Raw genomic sequence first — 13,348 nt, 5'->3', positions numbered from 1 at the left:
GCCCCAACAACAAACGTGCACTTTCCTTTTCAGGCGAGGATAAAAGTGCCACTGCGAGCCGGCTACACCACGCTGACCCATCTATTCTGGTATTTTCCTCTCTGCTCTTCACCCTCTCAGCCATCACAGAGGGCAAGCTCCCATGAGCCTTTGCAAACAGAGCCCCAGGGCCCCGGGGCACTTCTTTCCCCCCCGTCCCTCTGCCCCAGTCACGCCACGGCAGCGGCTGCACTCCCCAGCCAAAATTCACCCACAATAACAACAACAACAGTGACCGGGAAAAGTCAGCGAGTGGAAACGGCGGCGGCGGCGGCTGTTGTTGGGTTGTCGTTAACTGCAATCATCACCACAGCAGCTACTTACCGGGACACGCGCAGCCGCCCACGGACATCTTCTCACATGTCTGGTGTGAATCCGATCAGAATGATGGTGGTGGTGGTGGTGGTGTCTCTGTTATCCCTGCTCTCTTCCTCTCTTCTCTTTCTCACCAGTCACTGCCGCCACTGAGGCTGCTCACATGAGCGTCTGTTATCCCCACGGTGCACAGACACACACACACACACACACACACACACACACACACACACACACACACACACACACACACACACACGCACGCACACACACACACACACACGCACACACACAGAAACACACACACGCACACACCACCAGGGAGCAAAGAGAGAGACGAGGGAGGGAGGGAGTGACGACGAGGGAGGAAAAAGAGAAAGAGGGGAAGAAGAGGTTAAAAAAAGAGCACACACACACACACATACACACACACAAAGGATCAGATTCTCTCAGTTGTAGCAGTACACTTTGAATCACACCATTTGTGTGTGAGAGATAGAGTGAGTGTGTGTAAGTGAATGTGTGTGTGTGTATGTGTTTCTGAGTGTGTGTGTGTGTGTGTGTGTGTGTGTGTGCGTCCGTGCATGTGTGTTCCAGAGTGAGGCAAATTCTGCTCCTGCCTCTGCTCTGCCCTCATCAGCCCTGCAAATTACAGCTCAGGTGGGAGGAGAGAGGGAGGAAGAGAAAGGGAGGGAGCAAGAGGCTGAGTACCAGAGAGAGAGAGGGAGAGAGAGAGAGAGAGAGAGAGAGAGAGAGAGAGAGAGAGAGAGAGAGAGAGAGAGTGTGTCTGTGTTACAGCAAGTCAGCGAGAGAGTGAGGGAGAGAGTGAGGGAGCGAGAGAGTAGACTGTCAAAGTGACCTGAGAGGCAGATTTGAGAGAATAACAACCATGTGATGTGGGTCCTTTTTTCTCCCTTTAAATATGTAGAGGCTGTTTTTCACTGCTGCTACTACAATGTCACACACACACACACACACACACACACACACACACACACACACACACACACACACAGATTTCCTGAGGATCAGTTAAAGCTTCATGTTTCTGTGCATGTGCATGTGCGTGTGTGTGTGTGTGCTGTAGACGTCTGAGTGGCTTGTTACCATCCAGTGAAGGTCTGCTACATGGCAGGGAGGGCAGGGGAGGAAAGGAGTGAGGAAAAGAGAGAAGTGGGGGGGCCACTGGCTGCTCCCCCCCCCCCCCCCCCCCCCTCCTCCTCACCCATTCACTCTCGCGCTCCGTTAGTCTTCCTGTCTGCAGTATGTCACACAGTGTTGCTCTCTCGCTTCACTCATCTTCCTGTCTACTCGGCCATTTATCTCCCCTGCCCTCGTTCCTCCCCCCCTCCCCTCATTCCCTCCTCCCTCGCCGTCTCTCTTGCTTATTACTCTTTCTTCCGCTCTACCTTTCCCTCCTACTGTCTCCATCTTGCTCTAATCTTTCCTCAATCACATGTCATTTGTCTGTGTTAGTTGCTGAAGTTGTGTGTGAGACAGAAGCAGAGTTGTTTTTGAGGATGTGCCTGGAGTTGATCTATTTTCCTCTAACTGTGAGCAAATTCCACCAGAAAGACCAAAACACTCAGAATAAATGAATCCTGTTAACAAGTACTACTGTATAATCAAATACATTCCTTGGAAAAAAGCTTCACTGTTTGAAGCTATGAAAACACAGAGAGCAACTCGATATTTCATACATGTATCATTACAATTCATCATGATCGTTATCAAGTCAAGCCAACACTGGACCACTGCTTCAGATCTTTAGTAACAAGATGAAACAGGTCCTAAAAGACTTTATTTGTATTTACAGTCATTGTCGTGGTAATAAATGTAATAGTTGGCAGAGTCCCAGACTCAGTGTTGGTTGTGGGATCTTTATTGGATTAGTTATCTTTTAAAGTGGTGTTTCTCAACATGACGCCAGGGACCCCCCAAGAGGATCACGACTTGACTGTGAGTCGGAACAAGAATACTACAAGTGGTGGGACGGTGGAGCAGTGGTTCGCACTCTCACGTTGAGGAGAACCAGGTTTGCGTGTTCTACCTGCTTCCATTCAATGTCTAAAATTGTTAACTAGTCCCTTTAAGCTGTCTGAGGGTGTGAGTACATATGTCTTTGTTATTGTCCGTCTCACTGTGTGATGGAGGACTGACTCTGTGACTGTCACTAGTGGAAGTAGATAGAATAGTTGGATTGGATATGTGGTTTCTTCTTGTAAGAAAGTGACTTTCTGAAAGTGAAGCCAGAGCACTGTGAGAAAACCATACCAGGTACAGGGAGAACATGCAAACTTCCCCAGCTGGAATTGAACCAGGGATTTTCTTGCTGTGAAACAAGAGTCATCATCTGGCGCAGGCAGAGGCGGAGTGTGGATCTCAGTACAGAGGGGGCGGAGCATTCTCCACGGGCCCTTATGATAGTAATCTTATCATTCAAACAATCCCTCATGCTACCATCAAACAACACACTAATGCTCACTTTTATTGAGCCAAGCAAACCTAAATGCCTCAGAAAGCAGAATAAAGTCACAAACCAGTTCACAAACTTGTTCTGAAGAACAAATACACATACGCACGCACACACTCACACACACATACACACATGCAGCCTGACAGGTGTCAATCTCAGAGCGTCCGCTGTCCATGGTGCTGAAAACTCAGATAAAAACTCACTGGCTACATCTGTACCATCTTTGATACAGCTTTAATATAGAATGAACACAGCTGGTCTAAAATTACACAATCTATTCAGTTAGATGTAGAAACAGCTATCTATATCTTTTGGAATTCACGTATATTAGAAAAAAATAGACTTGGCGGTCTCTTATAGTTGAGAGCAACACAAGGCACATTCAAATAGGCAGGTCTTTAAGACCACAGCATTCTGATAAAGATAATATTTTTGAAGGTTTCACTGACTCACCAGTGGCTCCGATGTTAGGTTTTGGGTAGTACCGCTAGCGGCTAGCATAGTGTTTAGCATACTGTTTAACTTCCCTCCAAAGAGTTCAGATCAAGTGCAAAAGAAAAAACTCATTAATGCCGCACAGCCAATCAACGCTGGCTTACAGCTCTGATGCATTCATGGACAGTCGTAATGTAAGAATTGGCAAATCGGAGCCCACAATCATATGCGTATACCTTCTTGCATACACTGCACATTTTATTATGATAATTTATTTACAAGTAAATGTGAACACATCACAAGAAACGGGGCCCTATGACTTTGTGCCCCCTTGGGCGACCGCCCCCTTGCCCCCACTCTGGCTCCGCTACAGGGCGCAGGGGTGTGAAAACACATGTTAATTCAGGAGCCACAGACAGTCTAATTTCACCTTGAGTGGGCTGAAGCAGTATAATAATCCCATATTAACTTTTAATTTTAAAATGTAATGTTTTTCTTCTTTGTGGCACAGAGTATATTTGATTAAAGTGTCTAAATTTCCCCAAAATCAAAGGAGTACCAATGAAAATGACTACAATCTCAACTTGAAGCCAGTTTTTCTGGTTCATGATACAGTGAAATGTCACATGTCTCCTATAGATGTTGCATTTAGCATGAAACTACGTTTCATGATGGGGTTCACTGATTTCTCAGCTCAGTGTCACTGTTGTACTGTGTCTGCTGCTCTCAAGAAATGTTTTTTTTTTTTTTTTAATAACAATTTGCTTGGTTTGACGACCAGATTGGAGCCTTCTGTGTGCCGGATTTGGCCCACATGCCTTATGTTTGACACCCTTGATGTAACATCTATACCACCACGTGGCCCTCGCGGCACCACGTAAAACATAAAATATACTGGGACATACAGTATTTCACTGATGGGAAACTACATGTCACGGTCGGAGATCACAGTTACGGGAAGAACATGCAAACTATGCATCAAGATGCTCCGTATGGAAATTAAACCGAGTTTTTCACGCTGTGCTAACCACTACATGAGTGTGCCCATCACTGGGGGATGTCCTGAGAAAAATAAACAAATGTGATTCAAATATAAATAAAGATGTTTTAAAAAAACCAAAGTTGTCTGCTTCCATGTGAAAGGTTCTGTATGGCGGAGACCAGAGTTTAAGAAAGCAGTGGCTCCCTGAGAAAGTGCTTATTCAGGGAACCATTCAAAGGTCATGACCCCGAGTGAGTCCGCAACTTCCATGAGGACTAAAAACACACACACACACGTCCACATGCTTAAATTAGAGAGTGGCACATTTAAATAGACACCGGCAGGGCCTGCTGCTTCCCTCCAGAAAAACGTCAGAGAGTTTTTGTAAGATCAGGTTCTTCCTTTTGATGCAAAGACGAACACAAGTCTGCATAGATCGCCTCCCCCACATATTTCTACTTCCCTTTTTTAAGACACTTGCTCTTTGTCCTCCCCTCCCTCTTTTCCTCACCCTCTGTCTCATTAGGCAGTATCTCATTTTGAGGAGGAGAGTGTCAGGCCAATCAGAGAGGGGAAGAAAGAGCAGAGGAAGGAGGGAGACAGAGCAGAGACTGTGAGGTTGCAGGAGGGAGAGGGCAGAGATGGAGTGAGAGAGAGAGAGAGAGAGAGAGAGAGAGAGAGGTGGAGAGAGATGGAGGGAAAGAGAGGGCGATGGATGGATAGGGAGGGAGGGAGGGAGGAAGAATAAATAGCTCTGGCGCACTCGTCCCCCATTACCCCGGGAGGGCACTGTCGCCATGGCAATGTGGCAGAAAAAGGATAGCACAAGCATGATGAGCCTCTACACACACACACACACACACATACACACACACACACACACACACACACACACACACACACACACACACACACACACACACTTTCATAATTGAAAACTGTGATTTGCACGTACATCCGTCCACATGAAGAGTTACATGGAGACAATTTTGACAAGTTCATACTTTGAAATGGATGCAGATACACACACACACACACACACACACACACACACACACACACACACACACACACACACACACACACACACACACACACACACACACGGGAGTCTCACTCTTTATCATAATTAATAAGACACAAACAGTTATCACACAGTCGGAGCTTTCATAACACGGGAAACAGAGACGAAAAAGATAAGGGATTAAAGTGCAAAAGACAAACAATGAATACGAAACAAGCAGGTGAAGAAAAGGCGGAGGAGAAAATATATAATAAAGGAGAACATGAAAGCAATTTTCGGAGCTAATCAAGTATCACAGTTGTCTGCTGAGTTCCTCGACAATACGCTGGTGGGTTATTAACTTTCTTTTCAATGTTGTTTTTTATATTCTATCATTACTTGATCAATGTAAATATTTATCTCTGAAGCATCTTTATAAACCCTGAAACAACTTTGATTGAAAAGACGCAACTTTGCAAAAGCAGTAGCCGTTTTAAAAGACCTGGATTGCACACATCAGTTAAATTGGCGTTGGTTCTGACGGGACTTTTTCTTTGGATCTGTGGATTCTGTTACCTCTGATTGATCTGACAGCCTTTGGTGAAATTATTTTGCTTGAATGAAAGATATTTTAAGTTTTTCATTATATCTCAGTCGGCACTTATAAGTTCATTCCTGTGTTTGATGGCATGTTTCCACAAAACAACAACGCACAGTAGCTAAAACATGGTTATTATCGCCACATATGGAGTGATTCTTATGATGCAAACAGAGGAGGGTGTCCTCAAAACAGAAAATCAGTGAGTGGAGGGCAAAGATTCTATTCATTTTATTCACTTTGACGACAAAGTCTACAACTAGAATCACTCAAAAATTTTAATTACTTATAGATCAGACACTGATAAAAATAATTTAATGTAAAATCACAGGACGTTTGTCAGTTAATGAAAACCCACTACTTGACACGGTTCAAACTGTCAGCTGTGTTTGTGTGAGTTTAAAATAAAGTACAAGATTTAGAAGCTCAAGCCGAAAACTTCGCTGTTTGATGAAGCTGGCTGGTTCAGATCGCCCAGGACCATCCTTCTAGTTGAGCTGCTTTAGGTTTGGTCCTCTGGGAGAGCTCCTTCAGTTCACTGGGTTTCTCATACGCCACTGTTGCACCTCATTACCTTTATGTGTATTTGTGTCATTGATGTTCTCTTCTTTCTTTACCTTTCTGCAGGATGCATAGTTGTGAATCTGCAAGTCCACGATTTGTGATTTCTAACCCGACGAGTGAGAGGATTTTCCTCCTGTCTGATCTGAAGCTGTTGTTTGTTTGTTGCTCTCTTTCTCTACTGCTTTTCCACTCTTATTATCCCCTAAAACTAATCACCTAAAGGGGCCTTGCACCTCTGAATCTGGTTCTTCATGGCAGAAATGAGGTTTTTATTTCCACTGCACACCGCCTGAATGTGGGACTGTTGGAAATTTCTCTGTATTTTATGGAAAAAGCATATATAGCAACACTGAGGTCTAGTTATTTAATATGTGAATTAATGGTGCAGGTGCATTAAAAATGCTTTTTAAAAAACCCCAATTCACCATTTGGCTGATACAAAGAGAAAGACAAGTACAGCTATGCCTCATCCAGACGCTGTCCATTTTATAGTTGAGTGAAAACCACAAGCAGGAAAGACATTGAAAGTCAGAACACAGAAGTCAGTGGAATTGGCCCACCGGGGACTGAACACACTTTGTCACACAGGTTGAGTTATTTCAGTTTGTGAGGAGCCAGGGATCAACCGCCAAGAGCTGTATTACTTCTTTATTTGGTCTGATTCATCCTACAATCTCCCCTCGATCGCGGCGGCGGCTGCTGAACCTCTTTGGTTCCTCTGACCCTTCTGACCTGCCCGGCTACGCTTTGTGCTCTGGCTCCTGGCGGCTTTTATCATATCAGTTTTGTCCGCAGTGGCAAAGACAAACTTCGGTTCCCCGGCCATTACTGTTAAAGTGCTTTGACAACAAACAAGTCCGCCCTGTTACAAACAAGCCTGTTAACCGAACTTCAATAATGTAGGATCCAGCAAATTAGCGGGTAAAGAACCAACAGTGAAAAATGTTGTTCCGACGGGGTAAAACAAATCACCTGAAGTCAGTAGACTGGAGTTAAAAATGGCTTTAGTGCCACTCTCACGCTTTTGTTGTAGCACAGTTATCTGGAAAAAGTTGTTTGGGAGGCAAATGTGGTGTTTAATTAGCTTAAGAAATCTTGTGTGCATCCAGCCTGAGGGCAGAGCGGAGAATGAAAGAGGCTGTTCTGAGCCAGCCAGCCCTCAGTAAGCTCTTATGTAAGGCAGAATCTGCATCCTGTTTCTCTCAGCTACATTATTGATGTAGGTTTCTGTTACCACGCTGAGTGTGTGTGTGTGTGTGTGTGTGTGTGTGTGTGTGTGCATGGGAATATGTACACCTGTAAGCCACTACCTCTTGGCAGATAGCCTCTCACCTCTGCTCTCCGGTGGTCTTCTCTGGCTGCAGTCTTGTCACTTTCTCTCCACCTCTCTGCACGCGCCCCTGTTCTCTCTTCACCTCCTTCCTGCACTCATGCCAGTCCCCCTTTCACCTCCGCCTCCACCTCCTCCTCTCTCCGGCCTTCATCTCTCGCTAACAGATGTTCTCTGAACCATGTGGGAGGGCATTCCTCCCTCCGCAATGAAAGCAAGAGAAAAGAGACGACTCACTCGGAGCAAAAAAAACAAAAAACCAAACGGGGACGAAGGCAACACGACGGCCCGGCCCGGCTCGGCTCGGCGGTCTCAAAGCCGGCGATTCCCCCGCAGAGAAGGTGTCAAGTTAAAGATCAGAGTGCTTTTGCCTTTTTATAACGCGCTGCTCCCACGTTACACAATACTTAAAAAGGTCACGGGAGTGCACGCATACGCACACACGAAACACTGCTTGGCTGAGCAGCCAACATGACTGGAAGTCATAGAGAAACACTCAGACACATGGAGCAGAGAGAGAGAGAGCGAGAGAGAGAGAGAGAGAGGGAGGGAGGGAGGCATACATATCAGACTGTTTGGACCTCAGGGCTTCTTAAAAATTCAAACGTGCCAAAAGAGCACCGTGGGAGACCAGCTGCAGGTCAAGAGTGAGCCGGGGATGAGAGGTAGGGGAAGAGAGGAGACATGAAAGAAAAAGCAGCCTTTTCTTGTTTTACTTCTCCCTTTCTTTCACCTTTAAAGAATGAGAGTAACGTCTGGCACTGTGAGGAGTGTTAAGGAGCTCAGCGAGTGAATTTTATATATCCTGTGCAGGGGAAAAAAAAAAAAAAAGAGGACAGTGAATTTAGAGTGGGTTAAAATGTGTGTTAGTGTGTGTGAGTACACTGGGATTATGGGGACTTTCCTAAAATACGGGGACAAAATTGAGTTTGAGCGAACATATTTTCCTGTATTATTAGATGGAGGCGCGTTTTCAAGTCAACCGATGGTTCAGGTCAAGGGAAGACTGTCAGCACAGTCCCCACAAACTGGATCTCAGTCAGCGCAGCGTCCCCTGAAGGAATGAAAACACAGCTCACTCTCTCCTCGCCGTGTGTGTGTGTGTGGCCGTGTACTGACATGGTGGCTGGTCGCTTGATGCTGCAGTAAGGTGACCCACTTACAAAGAACTCCCCCCTCCTGAACACACACACACACACACACACACACACACCTCACCCGCTGGAGACTGGAGGATGCTTTGGCCCCATTTCAGACTGTAATGTGTTTCAAGAGTTGTGGAAGATAAGACAGGAGCTTGGCGTGTGTGTTTGCGTGTGTGTGTGTTTGTCAGGTGGTCTGCATAAGCGAAGGCGACAGGCACGCTGAGCAGACATACTGGATGTTAAGATGTGATGCATGTGGAAATCACACGCCTGCGTATCAAAATAAATTAGCGGCGGATGTGTGCTACCTTGGTAAAGTGTGTATCCACCAGCATATTTCCCTCCCTTCTAATCATCGAGCCCACCGTGACATTCAGCAGAAAGGTCAGCTCCTCGCTGGTATGCACAAGATAACAGGCCAGACATGTCTGCAGTCCTCCACAGAAACACGCACACGCACACACACAGACACTAATAAAAGATAAGGCCGAGGTGATCAACCTGCTTTGTGTGCGTCCGTTCCATCCACTGCACGAACACCCGAATACGAAGAGATGAAAAGCTGACACACAGCAATCAGCTGAATTATCTCATTCACAACTTTGCACAGACGATAGGAAGCAAGAGGACAGAAGTTCCCAGCAGGGGAGCAATGTCTCCACCCAGTGGCAGAAAGACAGAGCTGGTGTTACTCAGGATGAGAGGAAGATTCAATCACCTGTCTGATAAGTTGCCATTTCTGCTCCTGGATGTGGAATTGCCTTTGCATGTTACATTAAATATTAAATATTTCATTTCATCATCAGTAAAGACTAAGTAAATAGTTGCTTAGTAAATGGTTTTACACTTTAAAAGAACATTAACACAATCAAGTTTAAGCAGCATCTAACAGACATTACTAAACAGATCGAAAACATCATCCTTGAAGGCTGTGATTTGGGACGACACGCTCTTCGGATGATGGCCTGAACCTTGTCCCGCGTCACTTCTGGTCGTTCGAGGACGTCCTTGAGGCTCCACCGTCCACAGCAGCCCTCCTGCAGGTCAGTGTCATCCTGCACCACAGAGCCAGCTGTTCAGACCGCACATCTGCATGCTCCAGTCGTCTCTGAGGATGACTGATGTCCTCAGATGAACAGATGAGCCTCCTGAGGTGCAGTTGTGTGTGGAGGGGTGATAGCAGCGGGACACACACATCCTTGAGACGGGTTCAACAGCTCATGATCTACATCTGATTTTCTTCAGAAAGCTTCTGAGAGGTGGAGGCGGTGATTTCTGGAGTCAGGGTGGTGCAGACCGACATGGACGTTTCCCCAGGTGGGGAATCTGCAGGAGGACTGATTTTGTCTGGACGTCTCTCTGTCCTCCACATTGTGATAACCAGCTGCACTTTCATCGTGCACGAGGCAGATTAGTGCAAAATATCTGTAAGCAAATTCCTCCTCCGTTGTGGTTTTTTCTCGATAAGCATTCAAACTGTTCCTCTCGATGTGATGTCGAGGGATGAGAGCGACTCCTGCGGTGCTCTCCTCGCAGCTGGCGGAGGTTCAGCCACACAGTTTTATAGGTTAGGGCACCGTTTGAAGGATGTGCTCCTCGACAAAACACAACCAGAGCCTTTCCTTTGTAGCTTTGGCTCCGAGACTAAACATTTATGAAGCTCCTCCGCAGCTTTTTCTTTTAAACGTTTCTTATGTGTCTCATAAAAGCGCTGCTGAGGCAGCTTTCTTTTTTTATGCCCTTAAACTGTGGAGCCGGCTGCCTCTGGATATTAGACCAGTAAACTCTCTGGTATGATTCAAAGGAAATTAAACATGTATCACTTCAGTTAAGCATTAAATATTGACTCGGGTTTAGTTCCTAGTCCCTCTACAATCGTCTTCAACTCATTGAGCCGACTTCATGTTTAACATCGGATATATAAATTCTAATTATTAACGTTTTCACTTTTGACTGTGAAGCACATTGATCTGCGGATCTTTTTGGAGAAGTACGGCTGCTGTTGAAGAAAACCTGCTTTGTGTTTGGAGGGAGTTCAAGTGTGGTTTGTACTGACCAGGAAGTGAAAGGGTCGCTCTGACACAGACTGGATTTTTGAGATATATAAGAGTGAAGAGATCAGAACCGTCTGCAGCAGAGGTCAGCTAACGTGCACACAGCTGAATTAACTGAGCCGTCAGTTCAGTGTGAGACCGTCTGAAGTTATCATCAGTTAGTTTGTAGTCAGATCGGACACATGCTTTTTCTTCTGCCTGCTTTACTTATTCAATCACTGTGAAATCTGATATGCAACGTTTGGCCAAGCATCAGAAGTGCGGCCATAAAACATGAAACCGATTTATGATGAATATGATGAACAGCAGAGATAAAATACTGACATTGCCTAAACATGAGCTTATTTATTGCTGCAGATGCATTACAGGAAGAGAAGAAGCTTCAGTTGAAGCTAAAAATCAGCAAATGATGAATCAAAGATGTAATCAGCAGTTCAATCATGCTCATGTTGACTGGCAGTCCTGATTTCATATGCTTGTCTTTATCCTCTTTACAACTGCATGACACATCCACTGCAGAAAGCAGATCAATTCATCTGTCTTTTTTTTACTTTTACCAGGAAGTCCTTTGAGGGGAAAAATCATTTTTTAAAGGAATCCTAACAAAAAGCCACACTGGTTTAATGCAAAAGAACAAGAAATAAAAAGAAAGTAATTTAAATGCTTTAAGTTTTCCTCAAAACCTTTAAATGCTATGAAGCTATGATTACCGTATAAGATATGATAAACTTGTTTCTGATCCAGGCACAATTCTAAAAATGTGTTTTTGGACTGTGGACTTGTGTGTGTGTGACCACACACAAGTGGAGAACATGGAAACTCCACACAGAAAGGCTGATATCTGAACCCCAGACCTTCTCGCTGTGAGAGCGCCACACACAGTGCAGCCATTTGTTTCACACATTCACACCACTGGAGATTCAAAGGACTCAATTCATCCACTGGGAACACTTTGAAGTTCAGTACCTTGCCCAAGGGCACTTTAAACATGTGGGCAATTGAACCAGCAGCATTCCAATTAAGACATGACCAAAACCATACCAAAGATTTGAAGCACAATCAGTTCATTCTTTGGTTCCTTATTTCAATGCACAAAACATTTCTCAAGATTTTAATGCATTTTCTAAATTACAATTCAAAAGAAAAATAACTAATGTTATGAAATATTATCATTTGAAATACTGTACTTTTGATATATGAGATTTATAAACTCAAATAATCCAGAATAAAACTTGAAAATATTTTATATAGAAATAAAGTTCCATCTCACTTAAATTAATAGGAATGTAGTTTTTTTTTAGATATCTATAATTTGCACATTAAAACTTCTGCAATCAAGAATTGCAACAGGGACCATTTTAATGTTTCATTTCTCTCATCCAGATGTTTTAACCTCAGCTGACCAACCTGGTGTGTAAGGCTGAAGGGTGTCGGCTGCTCGAGGTGAAGAAAACAAACACTCCGTCTCCTGCTGAAGCGGCTCAGAGGAGCAGCTGGAAACAGGGAGGTGTGATCAGGGCTACAGTTGGAGAGGGGAGGAAAACACATGGCTGCAGCATCGGATATGTAAATGCAATCAGCTGCAGCTGAAAACACTGCTTTAGACACTTTTATTTATGACTCAGACTTCTTTCGTTTGTGCTCCTTAAGGCTGCAGTGAGGACCAGCTTCACACAGAAAACCAAGTTCTACAAAAACATCCTGTATTCAGTGTTGATGAAAATGTACAAGGCAGATTATTTAAACATTTCATACAGTATAAGTGTTTCATTTCAGATGAAAAATGTCTCTGATCCTGTTGTCAAGGTTGAACATAAGCTTAATCAGGAGAGTCAACACGTCCGGATTACATGAGCATAAACCTAATCTCTGTTGGTTCTGGTGATGGGACACAGTAAACAAGAAGCTGAACGTTTCAGTGCTTAATATCAATGTCCTGTCTCACTGTGGTGGTTGTTTTCATGTGCCTCTTTGCACTTATAATATTAGAGATAATGAGGAAGAGGAAGATGACTCCCACCTTCACTATCAGTGGGCTCTTCGTTCAAACATTATGCCATAAAGGGAAAAAACTGCTCCAGACATCTCATTAATTTCTTTTTATATCATCAAGCCTGACCATTATCAGACTCTTTCCCGCCTTGTAGTTATTAAGTTACCTTCAGAATTACTGCAGCAAATTTTCTGCCATGCAAACACAATACAAGAGTAAGATTCTGCAAGTTTGGTAGATGCCTCATAAAAATCCCCCTGGGTCAAAAATAGTATTGGGGAGGCGGATTATTTCCTAATCTCATGGTACTTTAATTTGTGGGATGAGCAGCAGAAATGACTATGTTGGTTGCATCAACATCCATCAGGTACCTGAGATACAGAATAACACTATCTTTGATTACTAACTCAGAAA

The sequence above is a fragment of the Salarias fasciatus genome, chromosome 6, assembly GCF_902148845.1.
Source record: "Salarias fasciatus chromosome 6, fSalaFa1.1, whole genome shotgun sequence".
Classification (NCBI taxonomy): Eukaryota; Metazoa; Chordata; class Actinopteri; order Blenniiformes; family Blenniidae; genus Salarias; species Salarias fasciatus.
The sequence above is the reverse complement of the archived record's forward strand: the minus strand, read 5'-3'. Positions refer to the sequence as shown.